Source organism: Mus caroli, unplaced genomic scaffold (assembly GCF_978045245.1).
Source record: "Mus caroli unplaced genomic scaffold, Mus_caroli_1 scaffold_5, whole genome shotgun sequence".
Classification (NCBI taxonomy): Eukaryota; Metazoa; Chordata; class Mammalia; order Rodentia; family Muridae; genus Mus; species Mus caroli.
In genome coordinates this window covers 130,253,299-130,271,011 of record NW_028227260.1, presented here as the reverse complement: position 1 = coordinate 130,271,011, position 17,713 = coordinate 130,253,299, and the positions used below count along the sequence as shown (strand labels likewise).

At 38.4% G+C, this 17,713-nt stretch overlaps 1 long non-coding RNA gene and 1 pseudogene across 2 annotated transcripts in view; one reads left to right on the top strand and one right to left on the bottom strand.

The window, feature by feature from the left end:
- Positions 1–17,713, bottom strand: part of LOC147004802 (uncharacterized) — a 38,374-nt gene that overhangs the window by 17,984 nt on the left and 2,677 nt on the right. For both annotated transcript variants that reach the window (XR_015047177.1, XR_015047176.1), the window contains exon 2: positions 16,482–17,384. This is a non-coding gene — a long non-coding RNA (uncharacterized LOC147004802). The remainder of the gene's footprint in view (positions 1–16,481; positions 17,385–17,713) is intronic.
- LOC110286181 (activated RNA polymerase II transcriptional coactivator p15 pseudogene) lies at positions 7,950–8,333 on the top strand (annotated as a pseudogene).

The window sequence follows — 17,713 nt, the reverse complement described above, 5'->3', positions numbered from 1 at the left end:
CTAATATCTGATAAGATTGACTTCCAACCCAAAGTCATTAAAAAAGACAGGGAGGGACACTTCATACTCATCAAAGGTAAAATCCTCCAAGAGGAACTATCAATCCTGAATATCTATGCTCCAAATACAAAGGCAGCCACATTCATTAAAGAAACTTTAGTAAAGCTCAAAGCACACATTGCACCTCATACAATAATAGTGGGAGACTTCAACACACCACTTTCACCAATGGACAGATCATGGAAACAGAAACTAAACAGGGACACAGTGAAACTAACAGAAATTATGAATCAAATGGATCTGGCAGATATCTACAGAACATTCTATCCTAAAACAAAAGGATATACCTTCTTCTCAGCACCTCATGGTACCTTCTCCAAAATTGACCACATAATTGGTCACAAAACAGGCCTCAACAGATATAAAAATATTGAAATTGTCCCATGCATCCTATCAGATCACCATGGACTAAGGCTGATCTTCAATAACAAAATAAATAATAGAAAGCCAACCTTCACGTGGAAACTGAACAACACTCTTCTCAATGATACCTTGGTCAAGGAAGGAATAAAGAAAGAAATTAAGGACTTTTTAGAGTTCAATGAAAATGAAGCCACAACATACCCAAACTTATGGGACGCAATGAAAGCATTTTTAAGAGGAAAACTCATAGCTCTGAGTGCCTCCAAAAGGAAACTAGAGAGAGCACACATTAGCAGCTTGACAACACACCTAAAAGCACTAGAACAAAAGGAAGCAAATTCACCCAAGAGGAGTAGACGGCAGGAAATAATCAAACTCAGGGGTGAAATCAACCAAGTGGAAACAAGAAGAACTATTCAAAGAATCAACCAATCAAGGAGCTGGTTCTTTGAGAAAATCAACAAGATAGATAAACCCTTAGCCAGACTCACTAGAGGGCACAGGGAAAGCATCCTAATTAACAAAATCAGAAATGAAAAGGGAGACATAACAACAGATCCTGAAGACATCCAAAACACCATCAGATCCTTCTATCAAAGGCTATACTCAACAAAACTGGAGAACCTGGATGAAATGGACAAGTTCCTAGACAGATACCAGGTACCAAAGTTGAATCAAGATCAGGTTAATGATCTAAACAGCCCTATATCCCCCAAAGAAATAGAAGCAGTCATTAATAGTCTCCCAACTAAAAAAAGCCCAGGACCAGATGGGTTTAGTGCAGAGTTCTATCAGACCTTCAAAGAAGATCTAATCCCAGTTCTTCACAAACTATTCCACAAAATAGAAACAGAAGGTACTCTACCCAACTCATTCTATGAAGCCACAATTACTCTGATACCTAAACCACAAAAAGACCCAACAAAGATAGAAAACTTCAGACCAATATCCCTTATGAATATTGATGCAAAAATCCTCAATAAAGTTCTTGCTAACCGAATCCAAGAACACATCAAAACAATCATCCATCCTGACCAAGTAGGTTTCATCCCAGGGATGCAGGGATGGTTCAATATACGGAAATCCATCAACGTAATCCAGTATATAAACAAACTCAAAGACAAAAACCACATGGTCATCTCCTTAGATGCGGAAAAAGCATTTGACAAGATCCAACACCCATTCATGATAAAAGTCTTGGAAAGATCAGGAATTCAAGGCCCATACCTAAACATGATAAAAGCAATCTACAGCAAACCAGTAGCCAACATCAAAGTAAATGGTGAGAAGCTTGAAGCAATCCCTCTAAAATCAGGGACTAGACAAGGCTGTCCACTTTCTCCATACCTATTCAACATTGTACTTGAAGTCCTAGCCAGAGCAATTCGACAACAAAAGGAGATCAAAGGGATACAAATTGGAAAAGATGAAGTCAAAATATCACTTTTTGCAGATGATATGATAGTATATATAAGTGACCCTAAAAATTCCACCAGAGAACTCCTAAGCCTGATAAACAGCTTCGGTGAAGTAGCTGGATATAAAATTAACTCAAACAAATCAATGGCCTTTCTCTACACAAAGAATAAACAGGCTGAGAAAGAAATTAGGGAAACAACACCCTTCTCAATAGTCACAAATAATATAAAATATCTTGGCGTGACTCTAACTAAGGAAGTGAAAGATCTGTATAATAAAAACTTCAAGTCTCTGAAGAAAGAAATTATAGAAGATCTCAGAAGATGGAAAGATCTCCCATGCTCATGGATTGGCAGGATCAACATTGTAAAAATGGCTATCTTGCCAAAAGCAATCTACAGATTCAATGCAATCCCCATCAAAATTCCAAATCAATTCTTCAACGAATTAGAAAGTGCAATCTGCAAATTCATCTGGAATAACAAAAAACCTAGGATAGCAAAAACTCTTCTCAAGGATAAAAGAACCTCTGGTGGAATCACCATGCCGGACCTAAAGCTCTACTACAGAGCAATTGTGATAAAAACTGCATGGTACTGGTATAGTGACAGACAAATAGACCAATGGAATAGAATTGAAGACCCAGAAATGAACCCACACACCTATGGTCACTTGATCTTCGACAAGGGAGCTAAAAACATCCAGTGGAAGAAAGACAGCATTTTCAACAAATGGTGCTGGCACAACTGGTTGTTAACATGTAGAAGAATGCGAATCGATCCATTCCTATCTCCTTGTACTAAGGTCAAGTCTAAGTGGATCAAGGAACTTCACATAAAACCAGAGACACTGAAACTTATAGAGGAGAAAGTGGGGAAAAGCCTTGAAGATATGGGCACAGGGGAAAAATTCCTGAATAGAACAGTAATGGCTTGTGCTGTAAGATCGAGAATTGACAAGTGGGACCTCATGAAACTACAAAGCTTCTGCAAGGCTAAAGACACCATCAATAAGACAAAAAAACCACCAACAGATTGGGAAAGGATCTTCACCTATCCTAAATCAGATAAGGGACTAATATCCAATATATATAAAGAACTCAAGAAGGTGGACTCCAGAAAGTCAAATAACCCCATTAAAAAATGGGGCTCAGAACTGAACAAAGAATTCTCACCTGAGGAATACCGAATGGCAGAGAAGCACCTGAAAAAATGTTCAACATCCTTAATCATCAGGGAAATGCAAATCAAAACAACCCTGAGATTCCACCTCACACCAGTCAGAATGGCTAAGATCAAAAATTCAGGTGACAGCAGATGCTGGCGAGGATGTGGAGAAAGAGGAACACTCCTCCATTGTTGGTGGGATTGCAAGCTTGTACAACCACTCTGGAAATCAGTCTGGCGGTTCCTCAGAAAACTGGACATAGTACTACCGGAGGATCCAGCAATACCTCTCCTGGGCATATATCCAGAAGATGTCCCAACCGGTAAAAAGGACACATGCTCCACTATGTTCATAGCAGCCCTATTTATAATAGCCAGAAGCTGGAAAGAACCCAGATGTCCCTCAACAGAGGAATGGATACAGAAATTATGGTACATTTACACAATGGAGTACTACTCAGCTATTAAAAAGAATGAATTTATGAAATTCCTAGCCAAATGGATGGACCTGGAGGGCATCATCTTGAGTGAAGTAACACAATCACAAAAGAACTCACACAATATGTATTCATTGATAAGTGGATATTAGCCCAAAACTTAGGATACCCAAGATATAAGATACAATTTGATAAACGCATGAAACTCAAGAAGAATGAAGACCAAAGTGTGGACACTGTGCACCTTCTTAGAATTGGGAACAAAACACCCAGGGAAGGAGCTACAGAGACAAAGTTCGTAGCTGTGATGAAAGGATGGACCATTTAGAGACTGCTGTATCCAGGGATCCGTCCCATAATCAGCTTCTAAACGCTGACACCATTGCATACACTAGCAAGATCTTGCTGAAAGGACCCAAATATAGCTGTCTCTTGTGAGACGATGCCGGGGCCTAGCAAACACAGGAGTGGATGTTCACAGTCAGCTATTGGATGTATCACAGGGCTCCCAATGGAGAAGCTAGAGAAAGTACCCAAGGAGCTAAAGGGATCTGCAACCCTATTGTTGGAACAACATGATGTACTAACCGGAACCCTGGAGCTCTTGTCTCTAGCTGCATATGTATCGAAAGATGGCCTAGTCGGCCATCAATGGAAAGAGAGGCCCATTGGACTTGCAAACTTTATATGCCCCAATATAGGGGAATGCCAGGGCCAAAAGAATGGGAATGGGTGGGTAGGGAAGTGGGGGGCGCTATGGGGGACTTTTGGGATAGTATTGGAAATGTAATTGAGGAAATTATGTAATAAAAGTATTAAAAAAAAAAAAAAAAAAAAAAAAAAAAAAAAAAAAAAAAGAAAGCCAGAAGAGCCTGGTCATAGGTCATGCAGATACTAAGAGAACACAAATGCCAGCCCAGGCTACTATACCCAGCAAAACTCTCAAACAACATAGATGGAAAAACCAAAATATTCCAGGCCAAATCCAAATTCAAACAGTATCTATCTACCAATCCAGCCTTATAGAAGATCCTGGAAGGAAAAGTCCAACACAAGGAAGATACCTGCACCAAAGAAAGGACAAGATATTAAGCATCTCACAACAAAGTTAAAAGCAGAGAGCCACAAACACATAAAGCCACGTACGAAAACGAGCATATCAGGAACCAACAGTCATCTGTCTTTAATATCTCTCAATATTAATAGACTCAACTCACCTATAAAAAGACATAAGGTAACAGACTGGATATGCAAACAAAATCCAGCATTATGCTGCCTACAGGAAACACAATTCAATAGCAAAGACAGACACAATCTCAGAGTAAAAGGATGGAAAAGGTCTTCCAAGCAAATGGTCTCAGTAAACAAGCTGGAGTTGCCATCCTAATATCCAATAAAATAGACTTTCTACATAAAGTTATCAAGTATGATGAGGAAGGACACTTCATACTGATCAAGGGAAAAATCCATCAAGAGAAATTCTCAATTCTCAACATCTATGCCCCAAATTCAAGAGCACCCACATTTAAAAAAGAAATTTTTCTTAAGCTCAAAGCACACATCATACCCCACACAATAATAGTGGGAGATCTCAACACCCAACTCTTTGCAATGGACAGATCATGGAAACAGAAACTAAATAGAGACACAGTGAAATTAACAGAAGTTATGGACCAAATGGATTTAACAGATATCTATATAACATTTCATCCTGAAGCAAAGAATATACCTTCTTCTCAGTACCCCATGGTACCTTCTCCAAAATTGACCATATAATGGGTCATAAACAGGCCTCAACAGAAGCAAGAAGATTAAAATAATCGCATGCACACTATCAGATCACTATGGACTAAGGCTGGTCTTAAATACCAACAAAAAACAAGGAAAACACACATACACATGGAAGGTGAACAATGCTCTACTCAATGATAACTTGGGAAAGGAAGAAATAAAGAACAGAATTAAAGGCTTTTTAGAATTTAATAAAAAATGAAGATAAATCATACCAAAACTAATGGGACACAATGAAAGCAGTCCTAAGAGGAAAACTCATAGCTCTAAGTGCCTCCAAAAAGAAACTGAAGAGAGCTTATGCTAACAGCTTGGCAGCACACCTGAAAGCTCTACATATACACCTGAAAGAAGCAAATACACCTAAGAGGAGTAGACTGCAGGAAAGAATCAAACCAAATAGAAACAAAAATAACTATATACAAAGTATTAATAAATCCAGGAGCTGGTTCTTTGAGAAAATCAACAAGATAGATAAACCCTTAGTCGGACTAACCAAAGGGCACAGGGACAGTATCAAAATTAATAAAATCAGAAATGAAAAATGAGCCATAACAGCAAAATATATCTTAAAATACTTATTCTGTTTGTTGAACATCAACAGTTGAAATATTAAAATCATGTTCTACAAAGATCATCAACAACAAAAAAGTTTTGGAAAGATCAGGAATTCAAGGCCCTTACCTTAAAAAATAAATAAATAAAGGCAATATACCGGAAATCAACAGCCAATATTAAATTAAATCGAGAGATACTTGAAGCAATCCCACTAAAATTGGGTATAAGACAAGGATGCCCACTCTCCCAATATCTATTCAATATAGTATTCAAAGTGCTAGCTAGAACAATAAGACAACAAAAAGAGGTCAAGGGGATCCAAATTGGCAAAGAAGATATAAAGGTATCACTACTTGTAGATGATATGATATGATATACATAAATAATCGACCCCAAAACTCTACCAGAGAACTTCTCCAGATGATACACAACTTCAGCAAAGTGACCAAATATAAAATTAACTCAAATAAATCAGTAGCCTTCCTTTATACAAATGAAAAACAGGTTGAGAAAGAAATTAGGGAAACAACTCCATTCACAATAGCCACAAATAATATAAAATATCTTGAGGTAACTCTAACCAAACAAGTGAAAGACTTGTATGACAACTTAAAGTCTCCCAAGAGAGAAATCAAGGAAGATCTCAGAAAATGGAGAGATCTCCCATGCTCATGGATTGGCAGAATTAATGCAGTAAAAATGGCCATCCTACCAAAGGCTATCTACAGATTCAATGCAATACCCATCAAAATCCCAAGACAATTCTTCAAAGACATGAACAGAGCAATTCTCAAATTCATAGGAAAGGTGAAAAACCCAGAACAGTCAAAATAATTCTCAACAATAAAAGAATGGCTGAGGGAATCACCATCCCTGACCTGAAGCTCTACTACAGAGCAATAGTGATAAAAAAAAAAAAAAAACAAAACACTACATGATATTGAAACAGAGACAGACATGTGGATCAATGGAATAGAACTGAAGACCCAGAAATGAACCCACACACCTATGATCACTTGATCTTTGACAAAGGAGCTAAAACCATCCACTGGAAAAAAAGATAGAAAATTAGACATAGTACTACCTGAGGACCCAGCTCTACCACTCCTGGGAATATACTCAAAAGATGCTCCAGCATGTAATAAGGACACATGCTCCACTATGTTTACAGCAGCCTTATTTATAATAGCCAGAAGCTGGAACCCTATCCTTCAACAGAAGAATGGATACAGAAAATGTGGTACATTTACACAATGGAGTACTACTCAGCTATTAAAAACAATGACTTCATGAAATTCTTAGCAAATGGATGGATGTGGAGGATATCATCCTGGGTGAGGTAACCCCGTCAGAACACACACAGTATGCAATCACTGATAAGTGGATATTAGGCCTAAAGCTCAGAATACCCAAGATACAATTCACAGAACACATAAAGCTCAAGAAGAAGGAAGACCAGAGTGTTGATGGTCCAGCCCTTCTTAGAAGGGGGAACAAAATACCCATTGAAGGAGATATAGAGACAAAGTGTGGATCAGAGACTGAAGGAAAGGCTATCCAGAGACTGCCCCACCTGGGGATCCATCCCATATACAGTCACCAAACCCAGACACTATTGTGGATGCCAACAAGTGCTTGCTGACAGGAGCCTGATATAGCTGTTTCCTGAGAGGCTTTGTCAGTGCCTGATAAATATAGAGGTGGTTGATCTCAGCCAACCATTGGAGTGAGCATGGGGTCCCCAATGGATGAGATTTAGAAAGGACCCGAGAAACGGAAGGAGTTTGCAGCTCCATAGGAGGAACAACAATATGAACCAACCAGGATCCCCAGAGCTCCCAGGGACTAAATCACCAACCAAAGAGTTTACATGGTGTCACTCAAGGCAGCATATGTAGCAGAGGATGGCCTTGCTGGACATCAATAGAAGGAGAGGCCCTTGGTCCTACTAAGACTTGATAGATATCCCAGTGTAGGGGAATGTCAGGACAAGAAAGGAGGAGTGGGTGGGTTGGTGAGCAGGAGGGGCGGGATGTGATAGGAGGTTTTCAGAGGGGAAACTAGAAAAGGGGATTATATTTGAAATGTAAATAACGAAAACACAGTCAGGAGCAAGTGAGGAAGCTAGAAACTGTTAGTCAGCTGGAGGAGAGCAATGCCTAAATCAAAGGAACTTGTTTCTTCAAGCTCTCCAGGCAGTGATTCTGACAGCGAAGCTGAATAAAAGTTAAAGAGGAAAAAGCAAGTGGTTCCAGAGAAACCTGTGAAGAAGCAAAAGCCTGGTGAGTCTTCTAGAGCTCCAGCATCCTCCAAGCTGAGCAGCAGCAGCTGAGATGATAACATGTTCCAGATTGGAAAGATGAGATATGTAAGTGTTCAGGACTTTAAAGGAAAAATTCTAATTGATATTAGAGAATATTGGATGGACTCAGAAGATGAAATGAAACCAGGGAGAAAAGTTATTTCTTTAAATATGGAACAATGGAGTCAGCTGAAGGACCAGATCTCTGACGTAGATGATGCAGTAAGAAAGCTGTAAAATCTGAGCCATATCAAACCTGTACCATTGTAGCTGTCTTTTTACATTGGCTTTTGTTTTCTAAATGTTGTTTTCCAAGCCGTTATATATTTGGACTGCAGAACAATTATTAAGACAAATACCAAACTAACAGAAGTTATGAAACAAATGGATTTAACAGATATCTAAAGAACATTTTATACCTTCTTCTCAGCACCTCATGGTACTTTCTCCAAAACTGACCATATAATCGGTCACAAAACAGGCTTCAACCAATACAAAATTATTTAAATAATCCTATGCATCCTATCAGATCAGCACCAACTCAGGCTGATCTTCAATAACAACACTCTACTCAATGACAACTTGGTCAAGGAAGAAATAAAAAAAAGAAATTAAAGACTTTTTAGAGTTTAATGAAAATGAAGCTACAACATACCCAAACTTATGGGACACAATGAAAGCAGTCCTAAAAGGAAAACTCATAGCTCTGAGTGCCTCCAAAATGAAACTGGAGAGAGCACACACTAGCAGCTTGACAGCACACCTGAAGGCTCTAGAACAAAAGGAAGCAAATTTACCCAAGAGGAGTAGACAGCAGGAAATAATCAAACTCAGGGCTGAAATCAACCAAGTGGAAACAAAAGAATCAACAAAACCAGATAGATAAACCCTTAGCCAGACTAACTAGAGGGCACAGGGACAGCATCCTAATTAACAAAACCAGAAATGAAAAGGGAGACATAACAACAGAACTTGAGGAAATCCAAAAAATCATCAGATCCTTCTACAAAAGGCTATACTCTACAAAACTAGAAAACCTGGATGATATGGACAATTTTCTAGACAGATAGCAGTTACATCAGGATAAGATTAATGATCTAAACAGTCCCATATCCTCTAAAGAAATAGAAGCAGTCATTAATAGTCTCCCAACTAAAAAAAGCCCAGGACCAGGTGTATTTAGTGCAGTGTTCTATAAGACTTTCAAAGAGGACTTAACTCCAATACTCCTTGAACGATTCCACACAATAGAAACAGAAGGTACTCTACCCAATTCATTCTATGAAGCCAAAATTACTTTGATACCTAAACCACATGAAGACCCAACAAAGAAAGAGAACTTCAGACAACTTTCCCTTATGAATATTGATGCAAAAATACTCAACAAAATTTGGCCAAACCAAATCCAAGAACACATCAAAACAATCATTCATCATGATCAAGTAGGCTTCAACACAGGGATGCAGGGATGTTTCAATATATGGAAATCCATCAAAGCAATCCACTATATAAACAAATCAAAGACAAAAGAGATATGACCATCTCAGATTCTGAGAAAGCATTTGACAAATTCAACACCCATTCATGATAAAAGACTTGGAAAGATTAGGAATTCAAGGCCCATGCCTAAACATAATAATAGCAATAGACAGAAAACCAGTAGCCAACATTAAGCTAAATGGAGACAAACTTGAAGCAATCCCACTAAAATCAGAGACTAGGCCAGGCTGTCCACTCTTTCCCTACCTATTCAATGTAGTACTTCAAGTTCTAGCCAGAGCAATTATACAACAAAAGGAGATCACGGGAAACAAATTGGAAAGGAAGAAGTCAAAATATCACTATTTGCAGATGATATGATGGTATATATAAGTGACCCTAAAATTCCACCAGAGGACTCCTAAACCTGATAAACAGCTTCAGTGAAGTAGCTGGATATAAAATTAAATCAAACAAATCAGCGGTCTTTCTCTACACAAAGGATAAACAGGATGAGAAAGAAATTAGGGAAACAACACCCTTCACAATAGTCACAAATAATATAAAATACCTTGGTGTGACTCTCACTAAGGAAGAGAAAGATCTGTATGATAAGAACTTCAAGTCTCTGAAGAAAGAAATTGAAGAAGATCTCAGAAGATGGAAAGATCTCCCATATAGTCAAAATGGTTATCTTGCTGAAAGCAATCTACACATTGAATGCAATCTCCATCAAAATTCCAACTCAACTCTTAACAGTGTTAGAAAGAGCAATTTGCAAATTCATCTGGAATAACAAAATACCTAGGATAGTAAAAAATATTCTCAACAATAAAAGAACCTCTGGTGGAATCACCATGCCTGACCTCAAGCTGTATTAAAAAGTAATTGTGATAAAAACTGCATGGTACTGGTACAGCAACAGACAGGTACACCAATGGAATAGAATTGAAGACCCAGAAATGAACCCACACACCTATGGTCACTTGATCTTTGACAAGGGAGCTAAAACCATCCAGTGGAAATAAGACAGCATTTTCAACAAATGGTGCTGGCTCAACTAGCAGCTAGCATGGAGAAGAATGCAAATTGATCTATTCTGTTCTCCTCATACAAAGCTCAAGTCTATGTGGATCAAGAAACTCCATATAAAATGAGAGACACTGAATCTTATTGAGGAGATAGTGAAAGAGCCTCAAAGATATGGTCACTGGGGAAAAATTCCTGAAAAGAACACCAAATCGCTTATGCTGTAAGATCAAGAATTGACAAATGGGACCTCATAAAATTGCAAAGATTCTGTAAGGCAAAGGATATTGTGAATAAGGCAAAAAGGCCACCAACAGATTGGGAAAAGATCTTGACCAATCCTAAACCCAAAACGGGGCTAATATCCAATGTATGTAAAGAAATCAAGAAGTTAGACGCCAGAAAAACAAATAATCCTACTAGAAAATGGAGTACAGAGGTAAACAGTGAATTCTCTAACTGAGGAATACCGAATGGCTGAAAAGCACCTAAAAAAAAAAAAAAAAAAAAAGCTCAATGTCCTTAGACGACAGGGAAATGCAAATCAAAACAACCCTGAGATTCCACCTCACACCAGTCAGAATGGCTAAGATCAAAAACTCAGGTGACAGCAGATGCTGGCGAGGATGAGCTTGCAATCCTACCTTTTTGGTAGATCAAATGACCTTTTTGGTAGGATTGCAAGCTGGTACAACCACTCTGGAAATCAGTCTGACAATGCTTAGCTGTTAGGATGAAAGAGTTGGTGAAGATAGGAAAGAGTTTGGCAGGTGTCAGGGGGTGAAGGTGGCAATGTATGTTGTAGTTTAAGAATATCTGGGGAGGATGAAACAAGTCTAGGCCCCTAAGGGCCGCAGCTATAGCTACCTCTTCAGCTCAGTTGTTTCCCTTGGAGACAATAGTATCATCTGTCTGGTGGAATCTGCAGTGGAGAATAACAATAGCTGTGGGGAGATGGGAGGCCTTTAGCATGGCCACAATTTGGTTTGCATCAGTTACAGGTCCCTCTGTTGTGGTAAGTAACCCACACTCCTTCCAGATAGCAGCAACAAGGGACAGGAGGATATGAAAAGCATATTTGGTGGTCCACCATCTGAACCCTTGAGCTGAGGCTGTTCCACAGCCTGCTGTGCATGGGGCCCACCAGGAGAGACCTGTTCTCTAAGGAGTGTTTTCATTCCTGGGCTCAGAGGTGAGACAGACACTTTCTCTCCAATAACTGGGTGGAGTGGGGGAAGCCAGGAGGAGATGGGGACAAAGATCAGTGGAGCAGCTGGGACAGGATCCTTCCAGTCTGCCATCTGCACTTGGAAGCTGAGGCTGTTCCATAGCCCACTGTGCAGGGGTCCCACAAGGAGAGAGATGTTCTACCAGGAGTGCTGATACAGGCACAGAACCCCAGGAGGAACAAGCTGCAGTGAGAGGCAGCAAGAGCATCTAACACCAGAGATAACCAGATGGCAAAAGGAAAACTCAAGAATCTTACCAACAGAAACCGAAATTACTTGGCAATGTCAAAACCCAGTTCTCCCACCACAGCAAGGCCTGGATTCCCCAACACACTGGAAAAGCAAGATGTGTATTTAAAATTATATCTTATGAAGCTGATAGAGGATTTTAAGAAGGACATAAATAACCCCTTTAAAGAAAACCAGGAGAACTCAGGTAAACTGCTAGAAGCCCTTAAAAAGAAAGCACAAAAATCACTTAAAGAATTACAAAAAAAACACAACCAAACAGGTGAAGGAATTGAACAAGGCCATCCAGGATCTAAAAATGGAAGTAGAAACAATAAACAAATCACAAAGGGAGACGACTCTGGAGATAGAAAACCTAGCAAAGACATCAATCCATGGATGCAAGCATCACCAAGAGAATACAAGAAGTGGAAGAAAGACTCTCAAGCACAGAAGATACTATAGAAAACATTTACACAACGATCAAAGAAAATGCAAAATGCAAAAAGTTCCTAACTCAAAACATAAAGGAAATCAAGGACACAATGAGAAGACCAAACCAAAGGATAATAGGTATAGAAGAGAGAAGATTCCCAGTGTAAAGGACCAGTAAATATCTTAAACAAAATTATAGAAGAAAATTTCCCTAACATCAAGAAAGAGATGCCCATGAGCATACAAGACGCATACAGAACACCAAATAGATTAGATAAGAAAAGAAATTCCTCCTGTCACATAATAATCTAAACACCAAATGCACAAAACAAAGAAATATTATTAAAACCAGTAAGGGAAAAAGGTCGAGTAACATAAAATGTCAAACCAATTAGAATTACACCAGATTTCTCTCGAGAAGAAAACTATGAAAGTCAGAAGATCCGGAACAGACATTATACAGACCCAAAGAGAACACAAATGCCAGCCCAGGCTACTATACCCAACAAAACTCTCAATAACCATAGATTGAGAAAACAAGATATTCCATGACAAAAATCAAATTTACACAATATCTCTCCACAAATCCAGCAATTCAAAGGATAATAAATGGAAAACTCCAACATAAGGAGAGAAACTACACTCTAGAAAATGCAAGAAAGTAACCTTTCAAAAAACCAAAACCAAAAAAAAAAAAAAAATAGCCACATGAACAGAATTACAAATCAAAAATAAATAAATAAAAAATAAATAACAGGAGGCAAAAATTACTTTTCCTTAACATCTCTTAATATCAATGACTTAAAATCATTCCCCCCACCCAAAAAAAAGACATAGGCTAACAGACTGGATAAGTTAATCAGGACCCAAAATATTGCTGAATACAGGAAACCCACCTGAGTAACAGAGACAGACACTACCTCAGAGTAAAAGGCTAGAAAACAATTCTGCAAGCAAATAGTCCCAAGAAAGAATCTGGAATAGCCATTCTAGCATCTAACAAAATGAACTTCCAACCTAAAGTTCTCAAAAAAGTTAATGAAGGACGCCTCATGCTCATCAAAGTAAAAATCTACCAAGAACTCTCTATTCTGAATATCTATGCTCCTAATGCAAGGGAACCAACATTCATAAAAGAAACTGTACTCAAGCTTAAAGCACACATTGCACCGCACACAATAATAAGGGGAGACTTCAATACCCCACTGTCACCAATAGACAGATCATGGAAACAGAAACTAAACAGAGACACATGGACACTAACAGAAGTTATGGAACAAATGGATTTAACAGATATCTATAGAACACTTTATCCTAAAACAAAAGGATATACCTTCTTCTCAGCACCTCACAGTATCTTCTCCAAAATTGACCATATAATCAGTCACAAAACAGGCCTCAAACTATACAAAAATATTGAAACAATCCAATGCATCCTATCAGATCACCACTGATTTAGACTGATCTTCAATAACAACGAAAAAACCAGAAAGCCCACATACACGGGGAAGCTGTACAACACTCTACTCAATGTTAATTTGGTCAAGGAAGAAAGAAAGAGAGAGGGGCTGGTGAGATGGCTCAGTGGGTAAGAGCACCCGACTGCTCTTCCGAAGGTCCAGAGTTCAAATCCCAGCAACCACATGGATGGTGGCTCACAACCATCTGTAACGAGATCTGGCGCCCTCTCCTGGAGTGTCTGAAGACAGCTACAGTGTACTTACATATAATAAATAAATAAATCTAAAAAAAAAAAAAAAAAAAGAAAGAAAGAGAGAAATTAAAGACTGTTTAGAGTTTAATGAAAATGAAGCCACAACATACTCAAACTTATGGGACACAATGAAAGCAGTCCTAAGAGGAAAATTCATAGCTCTGAGTGCCACCAAAAAGAAGCTGGAGCGAGCACACACTAGAAGAATGACAGTAAAACCAAAACCAATAGAACAAAAGGAAGCAAATTCACCCAAGAGGAGTAGACTGCATTCAGGGCTGAAATCAACTAAGTAGAAGCAAAAAGAACTATACAAAGAATCAACCAAACCAGGAGCTGGTTCATTGAAAAAAATCAACAATATACATAAAAACTTAGCCAGACTAACCAGAGGGCAAAGAAAACGTATCCTAAATAACAAAATCAGAACTGAAAAGTGAGATATAACAACAGAATCTGAGGAAATCCAAAAATTTCATCAGATCCTACTATAAAAGCCTATAGTCAACTCAACTGGACAACCTGGATATATGAACAATTTTCTAAACAGATAGCAGTTACCAAAGTTAAATCAGGATCAGATTAATGATATGAACAGCTCCATATGCCCTAAAGAAATAGAAACTGTCATTAATAGTCTGCCAACTAAAAAAAAAAAAAAAAAAAAAAGGCCAGGACCAGATGTCTTTTAGTGCAGTGTTCTATAAGACCTTTAAAGAGGACCAACTTCCAATACTCCTCAAATTATTCCACAAAATAGAAACAAAAGGTACTCTACCCCATTCATTCTATGAAGTCACAATTACTCTGATACATAAAACACAAAAAGACCCAACAAAGAAAGAGAACTTCAGTCTAAATTCCCTTATGAATAGCAATGCAAAACAGGTCAATAAAATCCTGGCAAACTGAATCCAAGGACACATCAAAACAATCATCCATCATGATGATGTAGGCTTCATCCCAGGGATGCATGGATGGTTTAATATCCATATGATAAGAACTTCAAGTCTCTGAAGAAAGAAATTGAAGATCTCAGAAGATGTAAAAATCTCCTATGCTCATGGATTAGCAGGAATAATGTAGTAAAAATGTCTATCTTGCCAAAAGCAATCTACAGAATCAATGCAATACCCATCAAAATTCCAACTCAATTCTTCACAGAGTTAGAAAGGGAAATTTGCAAATTCATCTGGAATAACAAAAAACCTAGGATAGCAAAACCTATTCTCAAAAATAAAAGAACCTCTGGTGGAATTCCTAAGTCTGACCTCAAGCTGTACTACAGAGCAATTTTCATAAAAACTGAATGGTACTTGTACAGCAACAGACAGATGGATCAATGGAATGGAATTGAAACCCTAAAAATGAACCCACACACCTATGGTCACTTCATCTTTGACAAGGGAGGTAAAACCATCCAATGGAAAAAAGACAGCATTTTCAAAAAATGGTTCTAACACAACTGGTGGTTATCATGTAGAAGAATGTGAATTGATCCATTCATATCTCCTTGTACAAAGTTCAAGCCTAAGTGGATCAAAGACCTCCACATAAAACCAGAGACACTGAATTTTTTGTTTGTTTGTTTGTTTTTAGAGACCGGGTTTCTCTGTATAGCCCTGGCTGTCCTGGAACTCACATTGTAGACCAGGCTGGCCTGGAACTCACAAATCCACCTGCCTCTGCCTCCAGAGTGCTGGGACTAAAGGAGATAATTTAGGAAAGGAGAAATTTATAGAGGAGAAAGTAGGGAAAAGTCTTGAAGATATGGAAACGGGGGAAAATTCCTGAACAAAACAGCAATGGCTTGTGCTGTAAGATCAAGAATTGACAAATGGGACCTCATAAAATTGCAAAGCTTCTGTAAGGCAAAAGATACTGTAAATAAGACAAAAAGGCCACCAACACTTTGGGGAAAGATTCTTTACTAATCCTAAATCTGAAAGAAGGCTAATATCATATATATATATATATATATATATATATATATATATATATATATATATATATATATATATATATGAAATCATGAAGCTAGACTCCAGAGAAACAAATAACCCTATTAAAAATGGAGTACTGTCAGGGAGTGGTGGCACATACCTTTAATGCCTGCACTTGAGAGGCAGAGGCAGGCAGATTTCTGAATTGGAGGCCAGCCTCTGTCTACAGAGTGAATTTCAGGACAGCCAGGGCTACTCAGAGAAACCCTGTCTTGAAAAACCAAAATAAGTAAATAAATAAATAATTAAAATTAAAAAAATTGTTTACCTCTGAGCCCCATTTTTTAATGGGATTATCTGATTTTCTGGAGTCCACCTTCTTCAGTTCTTAATATATAGTAGATATTCGTCCACTATCGGATTTAGGATAGGTAAAGATCCTTTCCCAGTCTGTAGGCAGCCTTTTTGTCTTATTGACGGTGTCCTTTGCCTTACAGAAGCTTTGCAATTTTATGAGGTCCCATTTCTCAATTCTCGATCTTAAAGCACAAGCCATTGCTATTCTATTCAGGAATTTTTCCCCTGTGCCCATATCTTCAAAGCTTTTCCCCACTTTCTCCTCTATAAGTTTTACTGTCTCTGGTTTTATGTGGAGTTCCTTGATCCACTTAAGATTTGACCTTAGTACAAGGAGATAGTACAATTTGCATTCTTCTACATGTTAACTGCCAGTTGTGCCAGCACCATTTGTTGAAAATGCTGTCTTTTTTTCCACTTGATGGTTTTAGCTCCCTTGTCAAAGATCAAGTGACCATAGGTGTGTGGGTTCATTTCTGGGTCTTCAATTCTATTCCATTGGTCTAGTTGTCTGTCTCTATACCAGTACCATGCAGTTTTTTTTTTTTTTTATCACAATTGCTCTGTAGTACAGCTTTAGGTCAGGCATGGTGATTCCACCAGAGGTTCCTTTATCCTTGAGAAGAGTTTTTACTATCCTAGGTTTTTTGTTATTCCAGATGAATTTGCAGACTGCTCTTTCTAATTCGTTGAAGAACTGAGTTGGAATTTTGATGGGGATTGCATTGAATCCATAGATTGCTTTTGGCAAGATAGTCTTTTTTACAATGTTGATCCTGCGAATGCATGAGCATGGGAGATCTTTCCATCTTCTGAGATCTTCTTTAATTTCTTTCTTCAGAGACTTGAGGAATAATGAATGGCTGAGAAGCACCTGAAAAAAATGTTCAGCATCCTTAATCATCAGGGAAATGCAAATCAAAACAGCCCTGAGATTCCATCTCACACCAGTCAGAATGGCTAAGATCAAAAATTCAGGTGACAGCAGATGCTGACGAGGATGTGGAGAGAGAGGAACAGTCCTCCATTGCTAGTGGTATTGCAAGCTTGTACAACCACTCTAGAAATCATTCTGGCGATTCCTCAGAAAAATTGGACATAGTAGTACCGGAGGATCCAGCAATACCTCTCCTGGGCATATATCCAGAAGATGTTCCAACTGGTAAGAAGGACACATGCTCCACTATGTTCATAGCAGCCTTA